Here is a 16601-nt window from a genome sequence, read left to right as displayed (position 1 = left end):
TTATTTCCATCATCTGGTAAATTATGAAAAAACATGTGCTATCTTTTGTGCTAGTGTTAGTGTGAGGAATTGTCCTGCACATGGTGACCCACTCTTTCAGTAGTGTTTACCCCACCTTAATTCCACTAAGCTGGGAATACCATTCCGCTTCCACAATAATATACTCCTATGACTTACTCCTAGACTGCAAACTCCTATTTCCTTCATTCATGATATCAGTCACATACTCTTGCTTTTGTAACTTCTCCTCTCCTGAGTGCTTACGTCAGTGTCCTACCATGATGCAACAGATGCCACAATTTAACGGTTTAAATTAACACCCATTCACTATTGCATGGGTTTTTAAATTTTTTATTTATGCATACAAGAACTGGGGTACAGCCCGGGATGTGGGGGTTGAGGGCATTACCAGAGACAGGAGAGGTCTGCCGTGTGATGTGGGTCACCTGGCTGGTTATCTACGTTGTCTAACTCTGGCTGCAGAGGCTGTTGACAGCTTCACAGTGCTGCGCTTTAACGCCTTGTGCCACCAAGGAGGGCCCTATTCCAGTTTTGTAGGTCAGAAGACACAAGGCAACCATCAGACATGACATGGGCTTGGGTCTTATATTGATTCTGGGAAGAATCTGCTTTCAAGCTCATTGCAGGTTTGTGGTAGAATTCAGTCTCTTGAAGCTGTAAGACTATGCTCCCATTTCTTTCTTTGCTATTAACGAGGGACCACTCTCAATGCCTGAAGATTGCCTGTGTTCCTCAGCTTGTGACCTCCCTCTTCAAAACCAACAACCAATCCCCTGTGTGCTCCAATCTCACTGACCTCCTTTTCTGCCACCAGTCTGACAAAAAAATCTCTGCTTTAAAAGGAATTACATGCTTCGATTCATCCCACCAGATAAACTCTCTTTGCCAAGTAAGGTCCCGGGCCTAGCACATAACTGGAGCAACACCAGGGGGTGGAGATTGCATGAATCAAAATCCTTCGTAGGCCATCTCTGGTTCTTCATCCCTCATCTGCTTAGCTATTTTGTAGCCAGGCTGCATTCCATAGTTCCACACTTCAACCATATTTTGCTATCATTCTTTTTTTTGTTGTTGTTCTTCTACTGACCCAATTCTTGAATCTTAACTGTGGGTCAATACTACCCTGCTCATTCCTTCCCTGCAGGCTGCTGTGAGAAGTGGAAATTCATGATAATGTACGTTTGTGACTTTCAGTGCTGTCACTTTCCGTCTAGATTATTGCAGTATTTCTCTGACTGCAAACAATGCCCTCCAGCCCATCTCTCTCACTGATGCTTGAGCTATTTTTCTAAAATGCAACTCTGCTCATGTCAATCTGTTGGAAAGCATATAATGGCTTCCTGTACCTTTCAGGACAGAGTCTTTGAACCTTACTCATACACATGAGCACCTTTGGAGAGGACCTCTACCTATCGCTCTAGCCTCATCGTTTACATTGTCACATAAGAAACCTGTCTCAAACTACTCCAAATTAGTAAGCTCTAGTTTTTTGTTTGTTTGTTTGTTTTTGCCAGGCTTTCCCATGCTTCCATAGCGTATGCTTCCTGACGCTTTCTATACGTAATTTTTGTCATCTTAAGCTTCAGTTCTTAGTTCCAATAACTCCTTGTGAAGACTTCTCTATATCGTTCATTTCTTGTCCTCAAAGTTGATTTTTTTTCTTGTCATCAAATCACGTTGCATTTATGATGATAAGCACTATGAGGGACTAAGTCTATCCATTCTGTTATCTCTTTCCATGTTCCTGGCTTAGATAAGGAGGTTAGCGTGCAACAGATACCCAATGTGTACTTGAATAATTGGATTTTTTTTCTGAGTGAGAAAATACAAGCAAACTAGTTTGGGGCTATTAATCAACAGAACCTTCAAGACTTACTTCAGTTAAAGTTCCGATTGTAATTAAGAGCTAAGGCGACTGCAGTTTTTGCCCTATGAAATTTAAGCTTTTTCCTGAGATTGTTTTCATCCATTCACTATATCTAGAATAGATCAAATGTTTTTGAGAAATGGGAACACAGAAAAAAAAATAATTATGGTATAGTTCTGGCCTACTCTTTGGTCTTTAATCATAGTTAAAACTTTTAACTAGATAATCATTCTAACATCTGGTAATTAAAGTTGTATTGAAGAACAATGAGATAGAATATCTTTTGTGGGCAAATCAATAGAAATTTTTTTAATTCTCTTTGGCCTTTTTTGCTCATGCTATCCCTGTCTCCTGGTATATTTGTTTCACTAATTGAGTTTTTCCAATTTCCTTTATCGGGCCAAGATTGTATCTTTTCATTTGTTTCATATCTAAAAAATAATTGAAAAGTGTATATAGAATCTGAATTTTAATTATCTCTGTTCGCACTAGAAATAACAATAATTCTTTACCTTTCAAGTAGAATGTATAACTTTGATAGAAACCATGAAGCAAGTTGAAGATCGTGTATACGAAGTCCTGGGGATTTTTACCACCATCAATTCGGTGTATTAACTGTGGTTGTTTGGGTTCCTAGACTCATTGCAGTTTGATATGAAGTGTCATATCCCCAGATATAAGTAATACAAAATGCTTGTGTAGTCTAAACACGGGCTTCTAAAAATAAGCATATAGATGTGACTTCTTCTGTACTAGAAACAACTTTGTGTTAGAGAATGTGGTTTTATTATATAAAAATGAAATTAAATCTCAAGTATTGGGTTATGTAGCTAACTCAATTATTCAAATTGTAGAAAAGAACTATGGGTTTTCTCTTGCTCCATTAATTCCCAAAGACTTTCTTAATTTAGAAGGCTTTCTTCCTGTGGATTAATTTCTTTTTTGTATATATGCATAAGAAGCTTCTACTGTTAAATTCTCAGAGGTTTTTGGTGAGTACAGGTGCTCTTGTAACATCTTAACAGCTCATAGTCTGTCTTTATTGAATTCCTTATAAGCTACTATTTCTGGAAAATACACTGTTGACATTATGTCGGGGTTTTGGTTATAAGATGTTACAAATAGCTCTTTGAAAATCACACACTGCTCACCAGTACAGTGCAATTATGCATACTGGTTAGAAAATGGATTACGTAAGGCCACAGAAGCATATGAAGTATTGTACATGAAATTTAAATTTTTTTAAATCTAAAAATATCAAAAGAATACTATGAAATTAGAAAGTAGCCTCCTTTTACCATTGAGCTAGCTTATATTAAAATGAATGATGACATTGAGAGAGAACCTAGAAATTATTTGATCTATCCTCTCACTTTACTTGCACAATGACTTTGACCCAGGGAGGGGAAGAAATTGCCTACCATAGTACAGCTAGTTTTAGCAGACGCAGGACCTTCCTGTTCTTTTCCAGGCCTTGCGTACTTTCTACTACCCTATGCTGAATTTCTGTGTTTGTTTTGCAACTCAAAACATTTTAGCAACAGTAGAGTCCTTTTGAATAAAGGGAAAAGTTAAAAAAAAATCATTGATAAACGGTGGGGGGAGGGAAGTGCACTGCTCTATGGTGATGGCACATGTGTGATTTGGTGCTGGGAAGCCCACGGGGATTACATTACAACTGAGATGGAAAAAGGCACAAACTAATGTAAAAATAAACTATTATACTATTTTTAAAAATCATTGATATTTTTTTCCATCCTACTTGGGTGTACCCCATCTGTAACAGCTGAGGGGATTAGGTAGTAACATGCTTGGCTCTTAAGATAGTCTTGCTACTTTTCAAAAGGAATGATTTGAGAAATGCTTTTTACATGCTTAGTAGAGTGTGCAACTCTGGTATGTGAGAGAAACCTCTTTTGTGCTGTATGAGAGCGCCTTTGTTGGTTTACACTTGTAGACCTTTTTAATGGAAGGCAGGGGGGCAGGAGGCTATTATGCTGGTTTGCATTTACAATTCAGAATTATGTCCTTGGTGTTGCTGAAAGAAATTTCATGATGGGATATTAGGAAGTGTTAGGGCTACTTGGCAATTATTTATCAGTCTACTTCAAGCCTTTCCATGTTTAAAAAAATAATAAAGGGATCAAATAAAAAAATAGAGTACAATGAGTTTGAAATCTTGTAAGTACTGTTGGTTGCTAGGACAACGTCTCCTTTTGTCTCTGTTTAATGTGACTTCCTTCTCTGCAGCTTGACTTCTTGAAAGTAGATATTTATTTTTAAAAAGAAATACAATTCTGGATTTAGGGCACAGGAATATAAGCTACCCTTGCCCCACCCCCAACGTTCTTTTCTTGAGTAAAATTCAGATTCAGAAGAGACATTGTGTTCCTTTTCAGGGATTGCCTGAGACAAATGGTTAATTGTGAAACTTTGGCTTTTGAAGTCTTTGTCCTATTTGGTATCAGCCCTACCTTTCAGTGCCCTTCTGTTGGCTTCTGGATGACCTGTATGATAGCCCAGCACACACCAGGGCAAGGATGCACAAACCAGCCCCCACTTTCCAGTCCAGTCACAGCTCAGCCATTTTCTGCCTGTTCTTTCACACACTGCTCACTATTTTTGAAAGGGACAGAAGCTTACAAGGTTGGTTTTAACCCATGTTTTGTTCCTTAGTTTAGTCATTATAGTACTTAAACTTTATAAGTACTATAGCAACATTTTTATTCCTGAATTTTCAACCTGGGAACCACTGATACTTTAGAAGAGATGGTTCTTCATTTTGGGGGGCTGTCCTATGCATTTCAGGATGTTTAGCAGATGCTAGCAGCAATCCCCTGGTTGTGACCATGGGATAGGTCCCTGGAAATTTCGAAAGGTTACCTGGGGACCCAAATAGACCCCACTTTAGACCCATTGCTTTATCCTAAGGGAGCCACTCTATTTTGGCCATTTTGGTAGCTGTAGATTGGACACTGAGAAGATCCATGTGTGGACACATGAGAAAAAGTTACATATTTTAAAGATATATTTTTGGGGTCTTCTGTGTTCAACTTAGTTGGTTCCTTCCTTTTACATGTGTTGGGTTGGAGTGCTTATACTCATTGTCCAGTAGATTTTGTTCAAAGTTTTATTGAGGTGTAATTTTAAGTGAAGAGCTCAGTGAATTTAAATGTATATCTTTATGTAACCACCATCCAAATGAAGATGGCTAACAATGCCATGATCTCATGAAGTCCCTAACCCAGGTAATCTATTTCCTCCCAAACATTTACTTATTTATGATACAAGAGCTAGGGTGTAGGGCAGATTTGCGGGCTTTAAATGGATTCTACAATCTGTCTTTACCAGAGACAGAGTAGAGAACAGAAAAGGTGAATCTACTGAAGCATACTCCTGAGGGAAGCAGTGGGTGGGACAGGAGAGGTCTTCTGTGTCATGTGGGTCAGCTCCATGGCCAGGGATCGAACTTGTGCAGCAATGGCTGTGGCCAGCTTTGTAGTGCTGAGACTTAAAACCAGGGAGGCCCTACCCAGATAATCTTGCCTAAAGAGGTTACTATAGATTGACATTGTTTTTACTGATATTTATTTATATTCTAGACAAAAAAAAATACAGTACATAACTGTTTGTGTCCTTCTCTGTTTACTCAGCATCCATTTTGAGATGCATCTATATTACTGCATGTGTAACAGAGGGCCATCTCTGCATCAGGAGACATGGGTTTTTACTACTTGAAACTGAGGAAAAATGTTCTAGAAAAGAGCGATCTTAGTAACTTAAAGGACTGAAAGAAAGTATTCAGTACTGGTGTAAGGGCTGAAAGGTAGAGATGAATTAAAAAAGCAAGACAATGAGTAACTCTCAGATTAAGTTTTTGGATTAGCTAGCCTTTTCTGACCTTTCTGAATAATGAAAGAGTACAAAGACACAGATCATGCTATGTGTGTGTTTAAACAAGCTCACTGAGTAACATGAAGCTACTCTCAGAATTTACTAGATGAGGGTGTTATTAACAGGGATTACAATACTAAAGCTGGAAAGACCTTTAGAATTGATAAAAGTACACGCCTATTATTTTATACAAGAGAGCCAAATTAGGAGTTTGCCAGAAAGCATATGGGTACCTGGCAGTCACGAGAGAAAAGAATCTTACTCCTGTCCATCCAGCTATCCTGAAACACACAGTACTGCCTGAGTCCTTATCACTTCTGAGTAGTTTAGTGTACTTGACAAGGTACTGCAGACTTTGGAGCTTGAAGTCTTTGGGGATTTTTAATCAGAAGAACTGATTAGGCTTATAGTTTAGCAAGGTGGTTGATAGTTTAGCTTTTTTCTCTGTTAACATTCTTTGTGAAGCTAAAATTAGGGAATGTGACCAATGTCTCTTTTAACCTAACACCTTTAAGTATACATTTTATTGTCTGAATTTATTTTTGACTTCTTAATCTGTCTAAATATGTAGGCAGAAGCCATAGTGACCTGTCAATGAGGGAAACTGCTATCTTAGTAAATGAAAATCTCCAGATGTTTATCTCTGTTTGTACATAATTCTAAGAGCAAGAAGAAGGGTGTGGAAAGACTCACAGGCTATTAACATTGTTTACCTCACAGTTTTGGAACTGGCAGGCAAGAGAAGATAGATGAAATGATAGCTTTTGCTTTATGAACAAAGTATCAAAATAGAAAGCTAGGGGGTTTTGCCTACTTATGCATGTAAGAATTTTAGAGGTCAGCCTTTCATTATAACAATTATCTGAACAGAATGAAAAATCACCTATTCTTCTTGGATCAATAAGGAGCAGCAAGAAAGATACAAAACAAACCAATGCCCCCAAGATTGGAGAAAAACAAGCAAATACAGGGAGCTATCTAGGCATAACAATAAATAAAAACCATTTTGAAGAGAGTAAGCGTCAAAATCAGACATGGCAGGAATACCAGTATTTCCAGACTGGGAATTTAAAATAGCTATGATTAATGTTCTGGGTTTTAATGGGTAAAGTAGATGGCATGCAGAAGAAGCATGTATGAAAAACAAAAAAAGAAATGAAAGAAATGCTAGAGATCAAAACCACTGCAGTGGAAGCAAAGCATGTTTTACTACATTGGAAAGACACTGAGTTGGAAGATAAAGCATCACAATCCTTATAAAAAGTTTGACAGACAGGTAGTGGGCATACCAGAAGAGCAAGAAATAGGAAAGGAAATATTTGAAACGATGTCACTCAAAACAAAGTTCACTTTATACTTTGTACTACCCCTCTCTGAGGGACTGAATTTCTAGTGTGTGCTGGGGGCAACTGTTTTTTTCCCTCAGGGTTTTTGTACTTTTTCCTAGAATAGCTTAGTGGTGGGTATCTGAAGAAGGGAAGCCTGAGTCTTCACTCTGCTGCCATCTTGCTAGACCTCATTGCATATGTGCCATTAGAATTGGGTGTGTGTGGGGAGGGGGGGAGGGAGAATACTTTGTAAAAGCCTTGAGGATGGTTTATCTTTTGAAAAGCTGGATACTGAGAAATGAACAAGGTTAACTTTAAAAAAAAATGTGTAGGCATACAAGAACTCTAGGGTACAGGCCAGAGGTGCAGAGGGTGAGAGGATTCACCAGAGACAGAGCAGGGGTAGAACAAGCAGATTCACAGAGTACACTGCTGCGGGGAGCAGTGGGCAGGTCAGGAGAGGTCTGCTGTGCCATGTGGATCACCTCCCTGGCAGGGGATCGAACTCCTGCTGCAGTGATTTCAGAGAGCTTCACAGTGCTGTGCTTTATTTAACCTGTTAACGCCACCAGGAAGGATATCAAGGTTAACTTTTTAGTTATAAATTGAGGCATGTTAAAAATGAAAAGCAAAACCATGCATATTTAGCTAATATGCTATTTACCAAATGATTACTGTGAGCTGCTCTATGCAAGTCCCTGTGCTGGGAATGGGAGATACATGGACTCTGACTTAGGAAAGCCAGGCTGGTAGGGCAGATTGACAGATGTGTAAGCCAAATACTACATTGCCGTGTACCAGATGCTGTCATAGATACACAAGGTGCAGAAAGCCCTTGGAGGGCAGGAACACTTTGCCTGGGGGTCATACCAGAGATCAAAGGAGGAATAACAGAATGAGTCAGGTGTCCAAGACCAGGTTTTGGAGGGCTTCATATGTCCTGCCCAGGATTCTGGAACCTTTGGAGGCTTTCAATGAAAAGTAGCTAATGGTGCTCATTGTTGAGCAAAGTAACCATCCTTGAGTTTGGGCTTGAGTCCTCAGGCGATGAGACCAGTTACAAGGAAATGGCAAGAAGTGAGAAGGGTCTCATTTGGTGCAGGAGAAATTTGAATCCATTTGGGAAAGACTTAGGAAAATCAACTGTATATATGGTTCAGATAGTTGAGTATTTCAACTATTTTTTTTTCCAGAGGCAGTTTTGAATAGGTTTAACACTAGTGTCCACTGGGATTCCTAATGGCATGTATGTGTAAAACTGGTGGGACAGGAGTGGGAAGTGTTTGGTTGTTAATCTTGTGCTTAATTTAGTGGTTCTCTATTTTTTTTTCCTCTCCCATGCTGTGAAGTTGACAGCAATCAGTAACATCACTCATTACTCTGCAGTGAATTTAAACTTGGAGGCGGGGAGTTGGTATGAGGAACGTTATAGAATCTCCCAGGGTGCAGGTAGAGTTTGATAATGGCCCTGGGGATTCTGCTCTGTACCACTCCTACAGTCTTCCTGAAAACACATGCACACTTATATTTGAGAATCACTGGCATATTCCAAGGAGTTCTCCCCAAGAAATGAATTTGCATTCACCAGAGAGTATATATAACACTTTGATATAGCCCTTAGATACACATGTGTAGAAGTAACATCATTACACTCTAGTTTTCTTCTCTATGATTCTGTGGTGTTTTAATGCATTTCTGATAAACATATAAATCAACTTATCGTGAGAAAGTTAACCCATGGGGATAAAAGTAAGGAAAAACATGGAATAACCCTAATCTAGACTGAAGAGTCTATAGAATTTCTAATTACCTTCATGCAGATGTGATTTTTTTTCTGATTGCTCTTGTGATATTTCTAAATGGTGGCAAATGAGACAGTAACTGTTGTTATCTGTTGAAGGAGCAGGGAGAGCACTGTTTCTGGGAGACCATCTTCCTTCGTTGAGTAAGCAGATTATCTAGGGGTCAGTAGTAAGGCATTGAAGGGTGACATAGCAAACCACCTTTTCTTCCGGTCCTTATACCTCCCTCTGTGACATCATCTTTCTGATTAGTGTATGTTATATAGTTGTTTCATTTTGCCCCCACATAACCCTGCCTGTCAATCATACCTTGAGCAATCTATATGTAGGAGAGAACTGGCAGAACTCTAGGTTGTAACAGCTCTACCAGCCCTGATAGGAGTATTGGTTTGGACTACTTAGTTAAGCCAATGCAGTACAGAAATCATTAGCATTTTACACAAACTGCATGGACTTCACCCTTAGGAAGCTTCATAATCTGTCATAGAGGATGGACAATGAACAACCAAATCTCCATGCTTACAAAAAAGAGGTAGTAGAGCCATACCTCTTGAATTATGGGTTCTTAAGACAGGAACAAAAAGTGTGGGTACTTTGAATTAGGGTTCTTCAGTTTCTTTTCTGATACTCATTAATACACACCCTTAAAAAATGTCAGGGTGGGGTCCTCCCTCATTGTGCAATGGATTAAAGTACAGCACTAAGAAGCTAAAGCCACTTCAGCATGAATTTGATGCCCGCCCCAGCGGTGACCCACATGGCGTGGCAGACCTCTCCTGGCCCACCCGCTGCTCCCCTCAGCAGTGTACTTCGTCGATCTGCCTGTTCTGCTCCCCACTCTGTCTCTGGTGAATCCTCTCACTGCCCCTTTACCTCTGGCCTGCACCCCAGTTCTGTATGTATAAATAAATTTAACAAAAAAAGGGGTGCTTCTGATTAGCCTACTTACAGGCTGGGTCTCTTTGGGGATGCATTCTCCATCATACAGCCAAGATGAGCTTTCTTTTGCCTCTGGGTTTTCTCATTGAAATCTTGCCGTGCCCAGTCATTTGAGACGTTATCAACTTGGGGAAGAAAAACAATAGGTATAAAATATTGATCATATTCTGTGGTATTCAGTTATATTTTTATCATGAAGATTAATCACAGATTCTTTTTAAAGTTTTTCCATAAGGGGAGAAACTCACATCAAAACCACAGTCATAGCTCAAAGTGACATTTCTGTGAGAATCCTTACAGTCCCTCTGCAGGGAGTGGTTTCCTCCCCCTCTCTCCTGTCACTTTTTGGTGTTTTTTTTTCAAAGCCATTTTAATTCACACATGCCAGAGAGGCACGGCATGTGAAGACTTCCTGCTTCTTGCACCGGGGGCTCTATTACACACTTTCCTCTTTGCACATTTAAGTAACCATGCTTAGAGAACGCACATTCGCCAGAAAATGATTTGGCAGAAAGCCAAGAAGCTCAGGCGGTAATGTGCCTGAGATTGGAGGTCATTTAGGGTTCCATTTCCCAGTAATCTTGTGAAAAATTGTCAGGTGCAGACTTTTGAAAGGTTTATTTTTTTCCTCAGGTTGTGAATTCTGGCCTTGAATGCTTTTCTGCTCATAAACTGTCACAAGGTCATGGCACTTCCTGATACTACCCCCACTTATTATTCATAATAAAAAATCTCCTTAAAGAAACATGTAGGTTTATCTGTGTTTATATTTAGTGTTCCTTTGCATATCTGAGACTATATTATCCAAACGTTGAAATTTCTCTGGCATCATGGGTGAGGTTAACGTGTATTTTTATGGTAATTTTTTTTTTTTCCGATCTTGCTTTCTTACTGGCATGAAATGCATTATTGAGCATGGATACATGTAATTACATGTAGTTGGTGGGGATATGCAGTCATGTATGGTCCTTGCTCGTTTCTTTGATGCCATTGCTAGATTGGGCTGACATAATCAGAAACTGGAAGTAGTGATTCCAGTTGCTGCTACCACCTGGATCCTTGACAGTGAACAGAATAAATTATTTTTCAGTCCCATGATCCACTGACATTAAGTTGCCTAGGCACAGGATTTTAATAATTATCAGATTGGTAACCTCAAATAGGAATTTGATTCTGGATGGATCACTTCTTGGCCTTTTGGCAAATAACAAATGTTGATTCTGCACTGGCAGTCAGAAGTTTTCTCTCCTCAGGGATTGCCAGAATATGAAAGAAAACAAAGACTTGGGGGCCAAGAAACCAGCAAGGAGGTTGGCAAGGAGGAATCTAGAGTTATACATGGTCACATGCAAGCTAAAGGTTTGGAACCAGGGATATGGACAGGCCGCCAATGAGAAATCACATCTCTGAGGTTAAGGCAGCCAGAAATCCAGAATCTAGCTTCAGATCAAGAACCAGATATGGGAGAACAGAGGTAAGTCCCATCCTATGGCAGGGATTGTTTGACATCTGCGTTCTTTGTTGGTTTAGACTGAAGCTAGTACATTGTTGATCAGTGCCTGCAGTCAAGGAAGTAGCTGTAAAGGTATTCTCACCTAGTGAAGGCAGAACAAGGAGAGCTGAGACCCATACAGAATCGTAAGCCTGTGGTAAATCAGTAAGAGAGCGAGAATAGAATCATAAATGTAATGAAAACTAGATTGGAATGACGATCCTGATCATAGCAGTGATATCAACAAATATTAAGTGTTTCATAAGTGTTCACCTGCTTCATTTCATTTCATCCTTACAGCAGCTTCTATGTAGGTAATATGCCCATATTTACAAATGGGAAAATGTAGGCTCTGAAAATTACAGTAATTTTCCCAAGATCAATCATCAAATAAATTGCAAAGGTGAGTTACATTTACTGCCTATCTTTGATTTAACTGTATAGGCTGCTATGACCACATTGTACCACCTACTGATAGAAGAAATGAAAATCCTCATGAATACAAAGTCGTAAACATGGCAAAGTAGATGACTTCCCTAATGTTTCTGACTCTACTTCTGGTCTGTTCTCTTGATCCCTGCCTGATATTAAACATTCTTTTTAGTTGACTCTGTGGGGCAACTCAACAAACAATTTACAGCGCCTCTACCCTGATAGAATGATATTGGAGTGTCTGGGGTGCACTTTCTCATAAGTTCTCATTAAAAGGAAGATAGTTCAGGGCCCTCCCTGGTGGCGCAGCGGGTTAAAGCACAGCACTGAGAATCTAAGGCCGCTTCCGCATGAGTTTGATTCCCACCTGCCCCGGAGGTGACCACATGGCGTGGCAGACCTCTCCTGACCCGCCCGCTGCTCCCCTCAGCAGTGTACTTTATCGATCTGCCTGTTCTGTTCCCCACTCTGTCTCTGGTGAAGCCTCTCACCGCCCCTGAGCCTCTGGCCTGTACCCCAGTTCTGTATGCACAATAAATAAATCAAAAAAAAAAAAAAAAGGAAGATAGTTCAGAACAGTAACATTTAACTTCAGCAGATTATACCTAACTGTAGTGTAACTGCTTAGTGCATATAATTCTTCCATCATTGGAGCATTATTGTCTGATCTGGCCTTGGTTGATAACCAGGCATGACCAGAAACAATAATGATACTGCCTTCCAGGGCCTGTTTGTTCTCTATTCTAGACAGAATCTTTGTTACCCTTGGTTCAGACCAATCCCTCCTTGCCCAGCGGCTGCTGTTCAGATACCACCAGAGATTGCTGCCATATGTCTTAGTTCTTTGCAGCATGCTGTCCTATGAAGCTGGTCTTCACTGATAAAACTGCTTCAGTCAGTCAGTAGCATATTTCTGACTTGCTCCCCTGGCCTATGCAAATGTTCAGTTTTGAGAACATTTGTATTTTACGTAATAGACTGGAGAGTATATACAAGATTCTTGACAGATTTGACAAATTGCGTATCTAAATTAACTTGAGTTGCAAACCTGTCAGGGGTCATTAGTTTCCTGAACTTTTTCTCCTCTCCTGTTTTTGGTAAATCTCTCATCTGTGCCTCCAACCTTCTATGGAGCATATCACTTATGTCTTTGTTTCTCATTTTCTCAGGCTGTGAAATGGGGGCAGATAATCATTCTTGTGCCTTCCTTGCCCACAGGAGTAGCAAAAGGATGAATGTGTTTTGCTTATAGAGTTCTTTGGGATCTTGGGGGAAATGGGCCTCTTAATTCAAGGCAATAATATTGAGAAAGGATGAGTGTTAGGGACACATATAAATTATTTAGCATTGTATCATTTTGATTTCAGTTTATCCCAGGTCTTTTCTAGTATTTGTGCAGATTGCTGAGGCTGCAGCAGATCTTTCCAAAGAGGGTTTACAGGTTTATGTTGATATTAATTTTAGTAAAATATGGTAAGTAGGGTCTTTCAAATAACTGATTAATGGAGCATGTACTTTACAAAAATAGAGACACATTGATGCTATCTGGGTAACAAAATCATACAAATTATGATTGCAAGTCAAAAATGACTTCAAGGAGATGTTATGAGAGTCTGTTAGTTGTGAACATTCAACAAGAGGAATATTCCTTATTCATTTCTATTCTATATGAGAAACAATAGTCATTTATTTCATTTAGAAAAGTAAGGTACTAACTAGGCAACATATGTAAACAAAATTGTCAATGGAGGATGAAATGGAGTCTGAAGGAAACCACATAGACAAGGAGTTTTCTGCTGTCACCATGGACAGTAGGAGAGAACATCAGAGCAAAGGTTGGGGGAATCTGCATGGATGGGATAGCTCATTCTAGTCTCTATGATCATAAAAGTTGGTGCATTTTTCCCCTCTACTACCTCCTGTGCAGAGTGGGGACAGAGGAGGAGGCTAGCGTAGAGGGTATTGGGGATGAAAGGGACATGACCTTGAGTGTCTGTGCTCTATTACCAGGCTAGCTTGAGTGTGCCACTTGCCCCTGTCCTGCTGTCACCCTCACATGATGTACTTGGCTGATCTCTTAGGATCACGAAAAATCTACACAGTCCACGGGCAATCACTGCAGCTCAAATCTCTGTCTCATTTCCTCTCTTGACTTCCTCTTGAACTTTATGTGCCTTCCTCCATTCACTTTCACTTTGTGGATTCAAATTTCTAGTTCTTCTCATTTAGAGGTTTTTATTGAAATCAGTGTCCCTTCAAAATGATGAAAAGAGGAGATGCATTTTAACTATACAAGTAAATAGCCAATCACTGATACATCAGACAACATCACATCATCCACTCAGAAATCTCTGAAAGGGACGATTACTTCTGTTGCACATGATGACTGACTTGATTAAAATATTTAGTGTTTTTTTATTCAAATACAGTACCACCATCAAATTTTATCATGAATATTTACATACTCATCAAGATAAAAAGGGACTTTTTAGATTTTTCGGGTGGATTTTGCTTGAATACTTCCATAACTGGAAGGGACCTCTTTGACTGTTGTGTTCTTTCTTTCTAGCTTGTTCACAGAATAGGGAAAGCAGAGAAATAGTTAAATTCTTTTCAGAATGTGAGGTATGAAGATTCTAGAGCTTACAATGTTTGTTACCCTGAATAGTAAATCTTCTAACACTATTAGGGCTTTGCAGAACACATGATTGAGTTAGTCCCAGAATGGGCATTTGTATACTCATTTAAAGGTAGATATTGTGGCATTGTGGAATGGGTATAGAACATTAAGGCAGTCCTATCTCATACATATTAATCACTGAATCCAAAGTCATTTAATAATGTAGGGATAGAGGGATATTTCCCCCACCTTCTTGGACCTTCTTGACTTGCTGGACTTGCTGGAGCAATCAAAGTCAAACAATTAATATAATAAATAATATTAACTGGTTAGTAGACAAAAAGAACAAATTTAAATACATCTGCTTGGAGAATCTACAAATGTAGATTCCAGAGTAAATGGAGCAAACAAGGGTATATATTCTGAGTTAAAGAATGAGATAGGCAACTTGGCTACCAAGGAGAGAGGAAAGGGATTCACAGGGTAAGAGTTTGACTGAGATGGCAAAGACCTTATGCTCTATAATTAAATATTTGCTCTGAAATATAGGTAGATTTCTCCAAAGGAAATATTATTTCTGGCAAAAAAGAAAAACCTAATTCTGGATAATCCAATTTATTCTCCTAGGTAGATAAGAGCATGGCAGGAGTTTCTCGTGAACCTGCAGAGCCTCAATTGACCTGAGGTAGAAATAAGTCACATGTCACAATGACAATTCTTAGGGAGTTCTGTCCTGGACACCTTGGAGAGATCTACCTGAAATTTTAGGAGGTCTAGCCTTCAGCAGTAAAACTGAAATTCAAACCAAGTCTGTCTCCCAAGGTAATCTGTTTCTGAACTGCAGTTTACCGGCTATCAAAGACACAATGTTATCCTACACTCATAACTCAAGTTGTATTGAGCATGTATTGTAATGAGGGAGACACTGAGCTTTACATGCATTATCACATTTAGTTTGAGGAAATTGAGACATCATGATATCTCTGTAGGATTCTATACAATTGACTTCATTTCTCAGCACCTCAATTATTTCCTTTTTCCCCAGCATGTTTAATTTCTTCACTACTCACAGGAGAACATTTGGGGGGCACATGTGATGTTATGGAGTTATTGCCATCAACAACCTGGGCCCATGGTCCCCCCTCCCCTGCTCCCAATTTCATTTTAGCCATCCAATCTCTGTTAGTTGGCACTAGTGACTGTTGCTGGGTTTGTTTTACATACTTTCCAGCAGTTGCCTTTTTGAGTTCCTTCTCTCTGTTTTTTTGTCTGTCTCCTCTTTCATCAAGTATTAAAATGGACTTGTATAGACTCTCCCCTTCCCCCTAAAAAAACTAATATGAGGATCCTCCCTGCTATCCTAAGGGTTAAGTCTCAGCACTATCACATCTATGGCTTCAGTTCAATCCCTGACCAGGGAGGTGACCCACATAGAACGCAGACCTCTCTAGTCTTGCCCACTGCTCTGCTCAGCATTGTATTTCAATAGATCCATCTGTTCAGCTTGCACCCTGTATCAGGTGAATCCTCTCATCCTGATAAAAGCTATTCTAACTGCTATGAGGGGATGTGTCATTGGGGTTGGTTTGCATTTCCCTGATGACTAAAGTTACTATGCATATTTTTATGTATTTGCTAGCTTTTTTTTTTTTTTTGAGGAATGTCTATTGAGATCCCTTGACCATTTTTTTAAAACATTTTTTTTTTGCTATCAGTTGTTTGAGTTCTTTATATATTTTGCATATTAACACATTATCAGCTGAATGATTTGCAAATATTTTCTCCCATTCTATAGGCCACTTTTTCACTCTGTTGATTGTTTTTTACTGTAGAACCCTTTCAGTTGGATGGAATCCCACTTGTCTTTCTCCTTTTGCCTCTGCATTTGGTCTTGTAACAAAAAACAAAACAAAACAAAAAACCTTATTTCCATGACCAATGTTAAGAAGCTTTATTCCCCAATGTTTTCTTTTAGTAGTTTCACAGCCTCAGGCTGTACATTTAAGTCTTTAATCCATTTTGTGTTGGCTTTGTATTTGGCATGAGGTAAAAAGTCCAATTTATTCTTCCTCACATGGATATCTGGTTTACCCAACATTATTTGTTGAAGAGATTGTCCTTTATCCACTCTTCTGGGCATTCCTATCAAAGATTGGTTGACTGTAAATTAGTGACTGATAACCGATATATTTATCGGCTCTATTCT

Source organism: Condylura cristata, unplaced genomic scaffold, assembly GCF_000260355.1.
Source record: "Condylura cristata isolate star-nosed mole 26May11 unplaced genomic scaffold, ConCri1.0 scaffold00019, whole genome shotgun sequence".
Taxonomy (NCBI): Eukaryota; Metazoa; Chordata; class Mammalia; order Eulipotyphla; family Talpidae; genus Condylura; species Condylura cristata.
The sequence above is the reverse complement of the archived record's forward strand: the minus strand, read 5'-3'. Positions refer to the sequence as shown.